The sequence below is a fragment of the Salminus brasiliensis genome, chromosome 3, assembly GCF_030463535.1.
Source record: "Salminus brasiliensis chromosome 3, fSalBra1.hap2, whole genome shotgun sequence".
NCBI lineage: Eukaryota > Metazoa > Chordata > Actinopteri > Characiformes > Bryconidae > Salminus > Salminus brasiliensis.
The window spans coordinates 51,953,905-51,972,288 of NC_132880.1; the positions used below are offsets into that span (position 1 = coordinate 51,953,905).

General features: G+C 41.8%; 1 protein-coding gene across 1 annotated transcript in view; it reads left to right on the forward strand.

The window, feature by feature from the left end:
- Nucleotides 1-11,457: 11,457 nt before the first annotated feature.
- Nucleotides 11,458-18,384, forward strand: part of tyk2 (tyrosine kinase 2) — a 30,295-nt gene continuing 23,368 nt past the window's right edge. Inside the window, exon 1 of the mRNA XM_072676533.1 lies at nucleotides 11,458-11,582. The gene's annotated coding sequence lies outside the window, so the exon portion shown is untranslated. The remainder of the gene's footprint in view (nucleotides 11,583-18,384) is intronic.

An 18,384-nucleotide genomic window follows, 5' to 3' on the forward strand; every position in this document is an offset into this window, starting at 1 on the left:
TCAGACAGGGTTGTCTAAATTTCCTAAATTTCAAAACCAGAAAAAGCTCCCAGGTCCCAGTCTTACTCACACACAGCCGGATTCAGCGTGTTCAATCAGCCGAAGTCTCGATCTGCCAACACTTAGTTACTCTAATCAGCCATAACAATAAAACCACTGACAGGTGAGTGCTAACGTCAGTCTCAGACACCTTCAGAGTCCATGTTGAGTCCATGCCCCAACGGGTCAGATCTGTTTTATCAGCTCAAGGAGCTACTTAATATTAGACTGATGGTTTTAATGTTATGGCTGATTGTGTATATGTGGGAGCTTCTGTTGTCATCACATCAGCTCCATGCAGATAAGACTGGTGACCTTTGCTCTAGGCTGCTGCAGCCTGGCCCTGAATGTGGGCAGGCATGTCTACACAGATGTAGCAATAGGTCAGTGTTGAATTCTGCTCCTTTAAATAGATTACACTGAGTGAAGGGTCTCACTTCTTCTTTTCAGAGTTTTCAGAGTCAGAGTTTTCCTTTTAAAATAAGCTGACATTGCTAATGAGACCTCAGTATTCTTAGACCACTAATACTGGTCTGTACCAGCTCTAGTTAATGGTCAGCCATGCTAACTTACGCTATATGTCCAAATGTTTGTGGACACCCCTTCTGATAAATGCATTTAGCTACTTTATGTTCCACCCATTGCTGACACAGATGTGCAAATGCACAAACACAAACAAACAAACTCTTTCTGCTGCTACACTGTGAATTTCCCCACTGCGGGACTAATAAAGGATTATCTTATCTTATATCATCATAGTATAATATAACTAATGTAATGATAGTAGCGATGGTCAGAGGAATGAGAGGAATGATGGGTAATGGTGGTAATAATGATAATAGTAGCAGAGAGTCTATGTAAATTATAATGTAGTTGTCAGGCAGATCGGGTCAGGATGGATAGGTGGGCAGTCATTAACTCTGAGAAGGTAAAGTGATAGAAATAGTTCTGACTCCGGCAGGTCTGACTATAACAGTCTAATTAAAAGGAGAGAACCAGAAGGTAACACGGACATGGGAGCTCCCTGAAACTCTAGCGTCCATCTGCTCCACCATCCACAAACCTGAGAGATCGCCTGCAAGCAGCGAGACGACAGCTCCAGCATCTCAGTGTACTACAATTCCCTGTGTCCGCGAACCCCTGGACCTGCAACCCTTATCTAAGAGTCCTGAGAGTCCTGAACATCCTGTTTTTGTAGGAGTAACTGTCTCTATTGTTCAGAAGCTTGATTCCAGAAGAAATGTTGGATGAGCTGAACTTTTACAGGTTATCCTTTTGTGAGTACAAAACTGAAAATGGCACGAGGAAGTGACCAGGCCCAAGTGGACAGAAAGCACACTACACTCGCTGCTGTGTCTCACAGCAGTCTGAAAAGCTCGTTACAGGACGTGGTCTGAGGTGATGAAGAAAGATCAGTCACACAAACAACAGCAGAGCTTTGAACTAAAACATTCAATAGCACTGCTGATCTGGGTCCAGTGTCTCCTGTCTGTCTGTCGAGGGGTGGATCTACATATTACTCAGTGAGGGAACAGTCAGTTCTTGAACCTGAGACACGAAGCCAGAAGACCAGAACCAAACTGTGATGTTCTAGATAATGACTGGGTCAGAACATCTCCAGAACATCAGCAAGCAGGTCTTGTGGGGTGTTCTCTCTCAGTATGCAGTGGACAGTACCTACCAAAAGTGCTCCAAGGACAGACAACTGTTAAACTGGAGACAGGGTCATGGGGATTCATGGAGGTCCCACCTCACAACTTACAGGACTTAAAGGATCTGCTGCTAATGTTAGTCTTGGTACCACAGGACACCTTCAGAGTTCTTTTGTAGGCCATGCCTCAATGGTCAGAGCTGTTTTGGAAGAAGGTTTTGTCCTCGGGTCCACGCTGGCCCCACATATGAATGCCCACCAGGGTGAGTCAGTGAGGAGACTAGAGGGGTTAAGCATGGGCCTCATCTGGTTGTAGACTGCATACAGGCCTGATGTGTGAGATGAGGGTGGGCTGTAACAGTGGAACCCATCTGGGAAGCCCAACTGTGTCCTGTGCTAACAAAGCATATACCCACCCACTCAGAGCCCATGCCCACCTGGAACCCCACATTAGCATGCTGGCTGGGGCACCTCATGATTTAATAATGAAAAAAATCAGTCTGGCCATCTTAAACTGGTGAGTCTGGCTGACCAGCTTTGCTCTTTATAGAGTGTGTTTCTGTTGGAGTTTGATGGTTTTGCTGGTCTACCAGTATGCCCAACCTGACCCAATTTGTCAACCAGTATGACCATGTTGCCTGAGCAGTTTGACCACACTAGTCGTTTAGCATTAGCAAGGTGCTTGACCGGGATGGCTGTTTATGACCAAGCTGCCTAACCAAGGTTTTTGTCCTGGATGACCGTCATGACAGCATGGTCGAACAGCATGGCCAAAGTGACTGACCAGCATGACCATCATAACTGTGTTGGCTGACCACTCAGGATTCTTTAAGGTAAACCCTTTATAAATGTAAAAGAACGACTATCTATGGTGAATAATTTTAATATGATTATTAGTGATATTATTCCATTTCAGTTTAATTGTTCATTTAATTGTTTTACATTTACCAAAGAAACCCAGTAAAAGACCAAAGTTACTGTTTACATCTCTGTTACATCACCATACATTTGCTTTTATATGTATGTATTTATTTATTTGATTATATTATTTTTAATAATCCTCTTTGCCCAGCGCGCTCTTATAATCTTTATTTGTTTATAGATCTGTTTCTGTCAGATCTATAGATCTGTTTGTGTTTCTGATTACTGTCTCTCTTCTTTTCACACTACATAATAAGAGTATTTCAGATAATAAATCTGAAGCATTGATCTAAACAGTGCTTTGCTGCTCCTGTAACATATAGAAATAAAAAAAATAAATAAAATAAAAGTAAAACTAAAAGATGTAGACACAGACCAACCTTAAAGCCTTCTCACCATTTCACCTTTACAAGCCGTTGTTTGCTGGTGGCGCCCCCTCCTGAGCATTCAGCCTCTCTGCAGCTTGTTTTTTTCTGGGGGTTTGACAGAGGCTCCTGCCTGGATTCTGCCTGATCTGGCAACCATGTGGATCTGCATGCTACAGAGCTCCCAGTGTTTTTACCCCAGTCCTGAGAACCCTTATGCTCAGTACTTCTTACCCCAGAAGCCCTCAGTAAGCCCTGCAGTGTTGGATTCGGGGAACAGCTAAAAATCCCAGCAGCCTCATACAGCCAGCAAACGCACTGTAATCAACCTAAACAGGTACACACTAAACCTCTGCAGCTTTAACAGAGACCCACCATGTCCAGCCATCACTACATATTTCATCAGTTCAGAACAGTGATATCTATAATTACATTACATAATATCACATCATCACAACAGCTTGAATTTGAAAAATGTATCAAATATTAATATTCTACTGAATTATTAATATGATCCTACTAATAATTTTAATGATTCTATATTTGGACATAATCATTAAATATGACCATAATTCTAATGTATAATAGGTGTACGCTGTTACCTGGGTATCAGTTAGTGTCAGTATTGGGCTGAAAATCAGCAGAAATACTGGATCAGAGTCAGAGAGACTCTTTGGGACGTTATTACCAAAACCTTTATAACAAAGAAAAAAGGTATTGTGTCATTTGTTGAAGTTCATTAATCGGCACATTTAATAATATAATAATACATATAATAAACCAGGGTTTCTGTGAGAGGCCTTTTGTGTTGGAGATGCTGCTGATCATATTATCTAGGCCACACCAGCCTTCATGCACAGTGTACTACTGGGTGGACTCTCCCTCTGCCATAGGCTGAGCCGCCTGGGCTAATCCCAAGACCAGCCTCATCTTCATATCCCTCCAAACACTTCTCAGCAACTGTGACTGCTTTCCTGCACTGGGTTACGGGTCAGGAGGATGGCGTATTTGGACAGAATCGGGTGTCTGTTACTACTTTTAGGTGCAATCAGTGCATGTGTAGTTTGTGGTCGATAACTCTGGAGGTAGTCATTGATCAAATCAAATCAAACCAAATCAAATCAAATCAAGTCAGGTTTATTATCACGTCACATTGCACAGGTGTAAAGGTGAGTAAAAAACGTAGGTGCATCGTCATTCACTGTCCCTCACATACACACACATATTACACACACACTATACTATACATATACACATATTACACACACTATACTATACATATACACATATTACACACACTATACTATACATATACACATATTACACACACTATACTATACATATACACACACTATACTATACATATACACATATTACACACACTATACTATACATATACACACACTATACTATACATATACACATATTACACACACTATACTATACATATACTGTTGTAGTAAAATGTTTATTATACCTTGTGTTTGTTGACAAATTATCCTTAAATAATGATTACTCAACTTAGTATTAACAACTACATAATCATTGTGTGAAACCTTGTAAGACATATTATAACCTTATTACATTGTATGGCCTACTAACTCACATGACATGGCCTCCTGAGACACATTAACATGTAACATATGGAGTTCTATGGTAAAGGCGGGTGATTCACGCTTAAAGACATTTGCGTTATTAAAACTATACATCAGCATGACAAGTGAGGCCACTCCATGTGTCTGAAGTCACTGTCATGAATCATCGTGTTGGCCCCAATTGGGACTGGTGTACTTTGTTTGAACTGAAGTGATATGGAGGGGATGCTGATAGGGTCGGACGGAGCGGCCTTCTCTCTGTGTGGGTAACTCCCTAACCTGCAGCTGCCTCGCACACACATAGAGAATGCTGCACTGTCCAGCTTTGAGAAAATACAAAACATAGTCAAGGTCAAGCATGATGGTGGAGTCAGACACGTGAATCTGAGTACTAACATGTGCCATCTTGCATATTCACATAGACTAATCTGTAGAAACGCCTCATCGGCAGGTTTCACGTCATTTGGGGTATAAACGTGGAGTCAGATGAGAACGGGGTCAGAACTTTGCTTTGGGATGGTTGATACACTGTCTTTAATGTATTTGTTCTCCTGGATCCAGCATTCTTAAATAAATACTTTGGTTTGCTTCTAACTTCACTCCACTCGTCTGCGACTCTTTCCACAAAACGAACACGCAAGGTGTTGCGCCCCGGAAGAGGGGTGGGGTACGGGCAACACTATGTAGACATTTTTCTACAATACACACACTATACATATACACACATTACACACACTATACTATACATATATACACACTATACATATACACACATTACACACACTATACTATACATATACACACATTACACACACTGTACTATACATATATACACACTATACATATACACACATTACACACACTATACTATACATATATACACACTATACATATACACACATTACACACACTATACTATACATATACACATATTACACACACTATACTATACATATACACACTATACTATACATATACACATATTACACACACTATACTATACATATACACACACTATACATATACACACACATTACACACACTATACTATACATATACACATATTACACACACTATACTATACATATACACACACTATACATATACACACACATTACACACACTATACTATACATATACACATATTATACACACTATACTATACATACACACACTATACTATACATATACACATATTACACACACTATACTATACATATACACACACTATACATATACACACATTACACACACTATACTATACATATACACATATTACACACACTATACTATATATATACACACACTATACATATACACACATTACACACACTATACTATACATATACACACACTATACTATATATATACACACACTATACTATATATATACACACACTATACATATACAAATACACACACACTATACTATACATACAAACATATTACACTGTCAGCCCAGCGGTCAGGCCGCGGTCCACAGGCTCCTTGGGGCTTTTCAGTCGATGTTGGGTTGATTTCTATGTTCTTGTACTTTCTGCTCCTCCTGTTGGTTTTTCTCATTAAGGACTTTTATGTTGACAGCGGTCGTAGTAAGACGCCATGCTTTCTGTTTACCTCTGCTTCGGTTCGCCTGAGGGCTGGGGTACAGAGGGAGCAGACGCAGACGCCTGCGAGGCCCAGCTGTGAGGTCGGCTTCACGTTCAGGAGACTTCTAGGAGAGTCTACAGGTGTAGGTAGTGGATGCTCTATCGGAGCGGGTTCACATTCAGAAGGAGTTCGCTGTCCGGGTCACCGGCTGGTCGCCACTGGGTTTTGGTGTCCGGTTCCCTGGCCCTCTAGTCCAGTGAGTTTATTAGCGCCTGGTGAGCGCGGTTTAGTGGTGAGGTTTAGTTTTTCTAGTTTCTCTGGTTTCTTTGAGTTCTACTCTCCAGCCTCAGGTGGTCTTCCCAGGTTCAGCCCCAGTTTCCGGTTTTTGGACCCTGTACTTTGCTGCCTCGTTTTGTTGTTTGTTTGTTTGATTTCATCATTAAAGACCATTAAAGACTCTGTCCCTGCGAGTGTCCCCTTGTCTCGCCTAGCCAGCATGACATACACACACTATACTATACACATACACACACACTATACTATACACATACACACACTATACTATACACATACACACACGCTATACTATACACATACACACACACTATACTATACACATACACACACTATACTATACACATACACACACGCTATACTATACACATACACACACTATACTATACACATACACACACTATACTATACACATACACACACACTATACTATACACATACACACGCTATACTATACACATACACACACGCTATACTATACACATACACACGCTATACTATACACATACACACACGCTATACTATACACATACACACACACTATACTATACACATACACACGCTATACTATACACATACACACACACTATACTATACACATACACACGCTATACTATACACATACACACACGCTATACTATACACATACACACGCTATACTATACACATACACACACGCTATACTATACACATACACACACACTATACTATACACATACACACACTATACTATACACATACACACACTATACTATACACATACACACGCTATACTATACACATACACACACGCTATACTATACACATACACACACACTATACTATACACATACACACACACTATACTATACACATACACACACTATACTATACACATACACACACGCTATACTATACACATACACACACTATACTATACACATACACACGCTATACTATACACATACACACACGCTATACTATACACATACACACACACTATACTATACACATACACACACACTATACTATACACATACACACACTATACTATACACATACACACACGCTATACTATACACATACACACACGCTATACTATACACATACACACACACTATACTATACACATACACACACTATACTATACACATACACACACTATACTATACACATACACACACGCTATACTATACACATACACACACGCTATACTATACACATACACACACACTATACTATACACATACACACACACTATACTATACACATACACACACTATACTATACACATACACACACGCTATACTATACACATACACACACTATACTATACACATACACACACGCTATACTATACACATACACACACACTATACTATACACATACACACACTATACTATACACATACACACACGCTATACTATACACATACACACACTATACTATACACATACACACACTATACTATACACATACACACACACACACTATACTATACACATACACACACTATACTATACACATACACACACTATACTATACATATACACACACTATACTATACACATACACACACACTATACTATACATATACACACACACTATACTATACACATACACACACACTATACTATACATATACACACACTATACTATACATATACACACAAGCTATACTATACATATACACACACTATACTATACACATACACACACTATACTATACATATACACACACGCTATACTATACACATACACACACGCTATACTATACACATACACACACTATACTATACACATACACACACTATACTATACATATACACACACTATACTATACATATACACACACTATACTATACACATACACACACACTATACTATACATATACACACTATACTATACATATACACACAATATATTACACACACTATACTATACATATACACACACTATATTACACACACTATACTATACATATACACACACTATATTACACACACTGTACTATACATATACACACACTATATTACACATACACACATTACACACACTATTCTATACATACACACATTACACACACTATACTATACATATACACACACTATATTACACATACACACACTGTACTATACATATACACACACTATATTACACATACACACATTACACACACACTATACTATACATACAAACATATTACACACACTATACCATACATATATACACACACTATACTACACATATACACACACTATATTACACATACACACACTATACTATACATATACACACACTATATTACACATACACACACTGTACTATACATATACACACACTATATTACACATACACACATTACACACACTATACTATACATACACACACACTATACTATACATATACACATATTACACACACTATACTATACATATACACATATTACACACACTATACTATACATATACACACACTATACTATACATACACACACACTATACTATACATATACACATATTACACACACTATACTATACATATACACACACTATACTATACATATACACATATTACACATACACTATACTATACATATACACACACTATACTATACATATACACATATTACACACACTATACTATACATATACACATATTACACACACACTATACTATACATATACACATATTACACACACTATACTATACATATACACATATTACACACACTATACTATACATATACACACAGTATGTAGTGAGGGTGGGGAATGTGTGGCTGTGTATAGATTGGTGCAGAGTCTGTTTGTGTGGGGTGGAGGTGCGATGATAGCTTGTGGACTGTGGACTGGGCCGCTGCGCTATTATTCGTCCAGCAGCCTATCTGCTTGAGGTCCGACTGGTTCTGGTCAGTTAGATAGTGAAGTGGAGACTGTGCTCCAAACTTGGAAGAAGGTTTAAGCAGGAATCAGAAGCACCACTGGTAGACCATATGACCAGGCGTGACTGAAAAACAGAATGATTTATTGAGCAGGTCAAATTTCATTATTAGAACTACACAATAATCATCAAAACATCCAAACGCCCCCCTCCATCCTGAGGAAGCAATTAATAAAAAAAAAATTAATTGCCGGGCCACATGGGAAAACCATATTTATTAAACTGAGCTGATTGATTGAGCTGTAATTGAGCTGTAAGTGAGCTGTAATTGAGCTGTAACTGAGCTGTAATTGAGCTGTAACTGAGCTGTAACTGAGCTGTAACTGAGCTGTAATTGAGCTGTAACTGAGCTGTAACTGAGCTGTAACTGAGCTGTAATTGAGCTGTAACTGAGCTGTAACTGAGCTGTAACTGAGCTGTAATTGAGTTGTAACTGAGCTGTAATTGAGCTGTAATTGAGCTGTAACTGAGCTGTAACTGAGCTGTAACTGAGCTGTAATTGAGTTGTAACTGAGCTGTAATTGAGCTGTAATTGAGCTGTAACTGAGCTGTAATTGAGCTGTAACTGAGCTGTAACTGAGCTGTAACTGAGCTGTAATTGAGCTGTAACTGAGCTGTAACTGAGCTGTAACTGAGCTGTAACTGAGCTGTAATTGAGTTGTAACTGAGCTGTAATTGAGCTGTAACTGAGCTGTAACTGAGCTGTAACTGAGCTGTAATTGAGTTGTAACTGAGCTGTAACTGAGCTGTAATTGAGCTGTAACTGAGCTGTAATTGAGCTGTAACTGAGCTGTAACTGAGCTGTAACTGAGCTGTAATTGAGTTGTAACTGAGCTGTAACTGAGCTGTAACTGAGCTGTAATTGAGCTGTAACTGAGCTGTAACTGAGCTGTAACTGAGCTGTAATTGAGTTGTAACTAAGCTGTAATTGAGCTGTAATTGAGCTGTAACTGAGCTGTAATTGAGCTGTAGCTGAGCTGTAACTGAGCTGTAATTGAGTTGTAACTGAGCTGTAATTGAGCTGTAACTGAGCTGTAACTGAGCTGTAACTGAGCTGTAATTGAGTTGTAACTGAGCTGTAACTGAGCTGTAATTGAGCTGTAACTGAGCTGTAATTGAGCTGTAACTGAGCTGTAACTGAGCTGTAACTGAGCTGTAATTGAGTTGTAACTGAGCTGTAACTGAGCTGTAACTGAGCTGTAATTGAGCTGTAACTGAGCTGTAACTGAGCTGTAATTGAGTTGTAACTAAGCTGTAATTGAGCTGTAATTGAGCTGTAACTGAGCTGTAATTGAGCTGTAACTGAGCTGTAACTGAGCTGTAATTGAGTTGTAACTGAGCTGTAATTGAGCTGTAACTGAGCTGTAACTGAGCTGTAACTGAGCTGTAATTGAGTTGTAACTGAGCTGTAACTGAGCTGTAATTGAGCTGTAACTGAGCTGTAATTGAGCTGTAACTGAGCTGTAACTGAGCTGTAATTGAGTTGTAACTAAGCTGTAACTGAGCTGTAACTGAGCTGTAATTGAGCTGTAACTGAGCTGTAACTGAGCTGTAACTGAGCTGTAATTGAGTTGTAACTAAGCTGTAATTGAGCTGTAATTGAGCTGTAACTGAGCTGTAATTGAGCTGTAACTGAGCTGTAACTGAGCTGTAACTGAGCTGTAATTGAGCTGTAACTGAGCTGTAACTGAGCTGTAACTGAGCTGTAATTGAGCTGTAACTGAGCTGTAATTGAGCTGTAATTGAGCTGTAACTGAGCTGTAATTGAGCTGTAATTGAGCTGTAATTGAGCTGTAACTGAGCTGTAACTGAGCTGTAATTGAGCTGTAACTGAGCTGTAACTGAGCTGTAATTGAGCTGTAATTGAGCTGTAACTGAGCTGTAATTGAGCTGTAATTGAGCTGTAATTGAGCTGTAACTGAGTTGTATGTGTTTCAGCTTGAGGGACTTTTATTTTGAAAGTCGCTCTGTACCCAAACAGCAGGGCGGAAAGCCGCTTCTCATTTTCGCAGATCTACAAGGCATGTGGTCTGCAGCCGTCAGGCGCGTGTGTGATATACAGATCAGGAGACAGCGCCGTGTGCGTCCCGTGTTTCTGGTTCCGCGCGTAGAGACAGTGAGAGGCGATGTGATCGCCACCAGAACCCAGACCGGTCCACACTGCCCAGTTCTGAGGTTCGGTGTTTAGTCGCTCGTCTGAATGGTAAGTGCAGCTCTGAGCGGGTTATAGAGGGGGGGGGGTCCTCTTCCGAGAAGAGCGCAGCTGTTCATCCGAGCTGGGGGAGAGTCCGGAAGTGGCCTCAGAGACGCGACCGTGGCGGGGTAGGGGTAGGGGTAAGTGTAGGGGTAGGGGTAGATGTAGATGTAGGGGTAGGGGTAGATGTAGGTGTAGGGGTAGGGGTAGATGTAGGTGTAGGGGTAGATGTAGGTGTAGATGTAGGGGTAGATGTAGGTGTAGGGGTAGATGTAGGGGTAGGTGTAGGGGTAGGGGTAGGGGTAGATGTAGGGGTAGGGGTAGATGTAGATGTAGGGGTAGGGGTAGATGTAGGTGTAGGGGTAGGGGTAGATGTAGGTGTAGGGGTAGATGTAGGTGTAGATGTAGGGGTAGATGTAGGTGTAGGGGTAGATGTAGGGGTAGGTGTAGGGGTAGGGGTAGGGGTAGATGTAGGTGTAGGGGTAGATGTAGATGTAGGGGTAGGGGTAGATGTAGGGGTAGGGGTAGATGTAGGTGTAGGGGTAGATGTAGGTGTAGATGTAGGGGTAGATGTAGGTGTAGGGGTAGATGTAGGGGTAGGTGTAGGGGTAGGGGTAGGGGTAGATGTAGGGGTAGATGTAGGGGTAGGGGTAGATATAGGTGTAGGGGTAGATGTAGGGGTAGATGTAGGTGTAGGGGTAGATGTAGATGTAGGGGTAGGGGTAGATGTAGGTGTAGGGGTAGATGTAGGTGTAGATGTAGGGGTAGGGGTAGATGTAGGTGTAGGGGTAGATGTAGGGGTAGGGGTAGGGGTAGATGTAGGGGTAGGGGTAGATATAGGTGTAGGGGTAGATGTAGGGGTAGGGGTAGATGTAGGGGTAGGGGTAGATGTAGGTGTAGGGGTAGATGTAGGGGTAGGGGTAGGGGTAGATGTAGGGGTAGGGGTAGATGTAGGGGTAGATGTAGGTGTAGGGGTAGATGTAGGGGTAGGTGTAGGGGTAGGTGTTGGGGTAGGTGTAGGGGTAGATGTAGGGGTAGGTGTTGGGGTAGGGGTAGGTGTAGGGGTAGGTGTAGGGGTAAGTGTAGGGGTAGGTGTAGATGTAGGGGTAGGGGTAGATGTAGGTGTAGATGTAGGGGTAGGTGTTGGGGTAGGGGTAGGTGTAGGGGTAAGTGTAGGTGTAGATGTAGGGGTAGGTGTAGGGGTAGATGTAGGGGTAGGTGTTGGGGTAGGGGTAGGTGTAGGGGTAAGTGTAGGGGTAGGTGTAGATGTAGGTGTAGATGTAGGGGTAGGTGTTGGGGTAGGGGTAGGTGTAGGGGTAAGTGTAGGGGTAGATGTAGGTGTAGGGGTAGATGTAGGGGTAGGTGTAGGGGTAGGTGTAGGGGTAGATGTAGGTGTAGATGTAGGGGTAGGGGTAGATGTAGGTGTAGATGTAGGGGTAGGTGTAGGGGTAAGTGTAGGGGTAGATGTAGGTGTAGGGGTAGATGTAGGTGTAGATGTAGGGGTAGGGGTAGATGTAGGGGTAGATGTAGGTGTAGGTGTTGGGGTAGGGGTAGATGTAGATGTAGGGGTAGATGTAGGGGTAAGTGTAGGGGTAGATGTAGGTGTAGGGGTAGATGTAGGTGTAGATGTAGGTGTAGGTGTTGGGGTAGGGGTAGATGTAGGTGTAGATGTAGGTGTAGGTGTTGGGGTAGGGGTAGATGTAGATGTAGGGGTAGATGTAGGTGTAGATGTAGGTGTAGGTGTTGGGGTAGGGGTAGATGTAGATGTAGGGGTAGGTGTAGGGGTAAGTGTAGGGGTAGATGTAGGTGTAGGGGTAGATGTAGGTGTAGATGTAGGGGTAGGTGTTGGGGTAGGTGTAGGGGTAAGTGTAGGGGTAGATGTAGATGTAGGGGTAGATGTAGGGGTAGGTGTAGGGGTAGATGTAGGTGTAGGGGTAGATGTAGGTGTAGATGTAGGGGTAGGTGTTGGGGTAGGTGTAGGGGTAAGTGTAGGGGTAGATGTAGATGTAGGGGTAGATGTAGGGGTAGGTGTAGGGGTAAGTGTAGGGGTAGATGTAGGTGTAGGGGTAGATGTAGGTGTAGATGTAGGTGTAGGTGTTGGGGTAGGGGTAGATGTAGATGTAGGGGTAGATGTAGGGGTAGGTGTAGGGGTAAGTGTAGGGGTAGATGTAGGTGTAGATGTAGGGGTAGGTGTTGGGGTAGGTGTAGGTGTAGATGTAGGGGTAGGTGTTGGGGTAGGTGTAGGGGTAAGTGTAGGGGTAGATGTAGGTGTAGGGGTAGATGTAGGTGTAGATGTAGGGGTAGGTGTTGGGGTAGGTGTAGGGGTAGGTGTTGGGGTAGGTGTAGGGGTAGATGTAGGTGTAGATGTAGGGGTAGGTGTTGGGGTAGGTGTAGGGGTAAGTGTAGGGGTAGATGTAGATGTAGGGGTAGATGTAGGGGTAGGGGTAGATGTAGGTGTAGATGTAGGGGTAGGTGTTGGGGTAGGTGTAGGGGTAAGTGTAGGGGTAGATGTAGATGTAGGGGTAGATGTAGGGGTAGGTGTTGGGGTAGGTGTTGGGGTAGGTGTAGGGGTAAGTGTAGGGGTAGATGTAGATGTAGATGTAGGGGTAGATGTAGGGGTAGGTGTAGGGGTAAGTGTAGGGGTAGATGTAGATGTAGGGGTAGATGTAGGTGTAGGGCCGAGAACCAGGGTCTACAGCGGGTAGAGCAGAATGACTGACCTGTTCATTAGTAATAATATCATTAATAAATAAAGCCGTCATCATTAGTCACATTACCCAGACATCATATCCTTAATGTGCTGATGAGCATGAGCATAAATCAATGATAACATATGACTGATCAATATAACCAGCGTATCCTTAATGTTATATTGATTGGTCATTTGTTACCATTGATTTATACGGAATCCCCCTCTCTCTTATCTATAATTACATCTTTATGAGTCTTATTACAGAGCTCTACAATTACCTCCTTACCAATAAATATGGTTATTCTTCATATCTGCAGTATAGGAAACCATTTAATCTTAAAACTCCATACAAGCTGTAACTCTACTGTTAATACTAGTAAACCCTGATGGTGATTTTTGTGTGGATTTGAGTGCGGATGCCTTTCCACGTGTTATCTCTGCTCCTCCAGCTCCAGCTCCACGGTCAGGTCTTAATACCAGATGATCTGCATAATGAATCACCCCCCCTTTATTCTTTCAGAGATTAATTATGAAATGTTCTAGATGTACTAGAAATAATATCAGCTCTGCAGATCTAGAAAGACATTCTGACTAGTGATGCTGCCGGGCCACATATCCTTAACCTTTGTGTGTGTGTGTGTGTGTGTGTGTGTGTGTGTGTATTGAAATCTCAGAGTGGGAATGTCTGAAATTGCAGTTGTTACTAGTAATTAATCATTGTGGATATCAGTTCAGTTCAGGTTGGCTTTATTGGCAGGACTGTCTCATCAACAATGTTGCCAAAACACACAAAATATCAAAAATAAATAAATGAATTAATAAAAGTAAGCCAGTGGTAACATGACTAGTCAGAATTATATTATTGTGTCATCTTGACAGCATCAGTAGTCAGATTAATTACTAGTTATTACTAATAAACATTTCATAGTTAAGATCTGAAATTGGAATTTCTACTAGTTACAGATTACGTCTGCTATTGCTGGTGGTGTCACTGGTTTCACTGGTGTTATTTAGGTATAAACAGCTGTAGTAGTCTATAGCCTATCATTATTTAGGGCAAATGATTGGTTCCTAATGTAGAGCAGGTGTTCACAATATCCAACAATTCACAGGTTACTAGAGTGTCCTTATTTCGGACACTGGGGACACAGGAGCGAGTGTCCGCCATGGTTGGGTTGTTGTGTCCAGGTAGGCTGAAGTGTGTGATGGTGTTTAATATCTCTAAAAGCATACAGCTATGCTAATGAGCATTATATACAAAAAACGTTAACTCATTTACCAAAACTAATTAACCGAAATAACCATATCAGCTCCTTTCAGTTCAGCTCAAGGTCTCACAAGACAAATAAAGAAGAAACAGCTTTTATCATATTTATAGAACATAAAAAAAATTATTCTATTAGTGCGTAAGGACATAAAGTCTCCCTTAAACGAGTTCCCTACCTCCACCCTCTCATACTCCGTTAGGACCTCTTGTACAATTGAAGGGAAAAACGCTGACCTTCACTGTTAAAGCAGCATTATGTAAGAATAGTTATTTTTGCTCCTGAGCGCCCCCTACAGTTGGGGAGTGGTATTCACTTTTACTCCATACACAGTCCAGCTAACGGTGAAATGTGTTGATGACTGTCTGATTAGATAAAACGATAAGATAAAACCATGATAGAACGTCTAAAATAGAAAGTGTAGAGGTTGTCATGGTTGAGTGCTGAATGTACTGTGTAATTGAGCAGGAGGTAATAAATTATTAATTATTTATTACAAATCATGCTCTTAGCGCCCCCTTATGGTCAACATGAATTTGACAAGCTGCAGCTCCTCCACAATTCCATAGTGCAGTAGCAGCGTTCCTCATCCCGGCAGTTCTGGAGGCTTCTTCAGTTCCAGGATTGATCTGCTTTTCTGGAATCAGCTTGCTAATGCACTCCTCTCACACTCCCAGCTGCTCAGCTTTTCATTTTGTTCAAGCTGCCTGCTTTTATTTCACCCACCATCGATCGCTCGTGATATGTGAGCGGCAGGGAGGAGCGCTCCTGTACAATCCAGCGCCGAGTCCCTGAAGACAGGACCTGACCTCCAGAATCACCTGGAGAGCCTGCAGTCTTACAGCTGGTGTGCAGGAGAGCGAGCGGCGCTGTGAACACAGCACTGTTCCTGAGCTTGAAGTGCAGTCTGAGCACACCGGAGGTCCTTCAGCCCGGTCTCAGGCTTTGAGATAGTGTTTCCTGGGGGCATGATCACATCACACAATTCCTGCAGATTGTTCAAGAGCACGGTCACGCTCTGAATCTGAATGCTCACCCACATCCCAGTCCAGTTCTGCAGGTTTCAGATCTGGTGACGGAGAAGATCTGCATGTTCGTCATGTTCATGAAAGCAGTTTAAGAGACTCCTGCTTTGGTCAGCGACGATATTCAAACATCCTGTGACCGTCACACGATGACTGATTGGTGTTAATGGTCTGAAGTGTGTCAGGAAAACATTCCCTACACCATTACCCCACCGCCTCCACCAGCCTGGACTGTCCTCAGCAGAAACCCAGACTCATCAGACCAGGCTACGTTTCTCCAGTCTGCAGCTGTCCAGTGTTGGAGAGCCTGTGCTGAGCCACTGCAGCCTCAGCTTTCTGTTCTTGGCGGACAGAAGTTGAACCTGATGAGGTTCTCCTGCTGTTGTAGCTCTATATCCTCCTCAAGGTTGGAGGTGCTGTTCATTCTGAGCTGCTTCTCTGCTCTCCACAGCTGTACAGAGCGGTTATCTGAGCTACTGTAGCCTTTCTGTCAGCTCCAACCAGCCTGACCATTCTCTGTAGAACATCTCTCATCATCAAGGTGATTCTGTCTGCAGAAGTGAAGATCACTGGATGGGTTTCTTTATCTCTCCATTCTGAGAAACTCTAGAGACTCCAACTACTGTTCTGAGATCTCTCTACAGCGGTTCCCCACCTTGGCTTTGTACTGGACCATTTCTAGGGGTCATTGTCTGGCTGGAAGACCCATGACCTCTGATGGAGACCCAGCTTTCTGACACTGGGTTCAGAATTTTCAACAGTGTGAGTGGACACTGTTGGACCTTGTGTCCGCAGGTCAGCTTGAACAGTTTAGAGGTTGATTGAGGTTCTTTTAGCCACCTTTCCCACAGTCCCTCATCTCCTATCGGTTCTTCCCTCCGTCCACGTCCAGGGAGGTTAGCTACAGTGTCGTGGGCTGTAAGCGTCTTAATGATGTTGAGCACAGTGGACATGGGGACATGGGGACATGAGGATCTCTGGAGATGGACTTGTAGTGTTGAGAGGGTCCATATTGTTCTACAGTTTATATATATATATATATATATATATATATATATGCACACACACACACACACATATATATATATATATATATATATGTGTGTGTGTGTATATATATGTGTATATATATACATATATATATGTACACACACTATACGCTCACTATATGTACACACACTATACGCTCACTATATGTACACACACTATACGCTCAATATATGTACACACACTATACGCTCACTATATGTACACACACTATACGCTCACTATATGTACACACACTATACGCTCACTATATGTACACACACTATACGCTCACTATATGTACACACACTATACGCTCACTATATGTACACACACTATACGCTCACTATATGTACACACACTATATACACACTATACACTTACACACACAAACACTACACATGTTATATACACGCCATATAAACACGCACCTTACACTCATTATGCACTCACTACATACACTATACACACACTACACTCACTATACACACTGCACTCTCATTATACACTCACTATTGATGACTGTTGGAGCAGAGCAGTGTAAAAGTTTTTACATTTTATATTTCACTGGATTAGTTTTGGTGGAGCTATATATATAATGATAAATATATACATATGAATATATATAAATATATATATAATACCTTTATTAGGTATTTGTTTATGAGGTATTTATTGTGTAATAAAGTATTTCTAACAGGAATTTACAACCTGGAGAAATAAAAGCTCTCCTAATTGAAGACTGCCCGTATATGTGCCGTGCTATTAACCGGGCCGTTTCGTCCATTAGACCGTAACCAGAA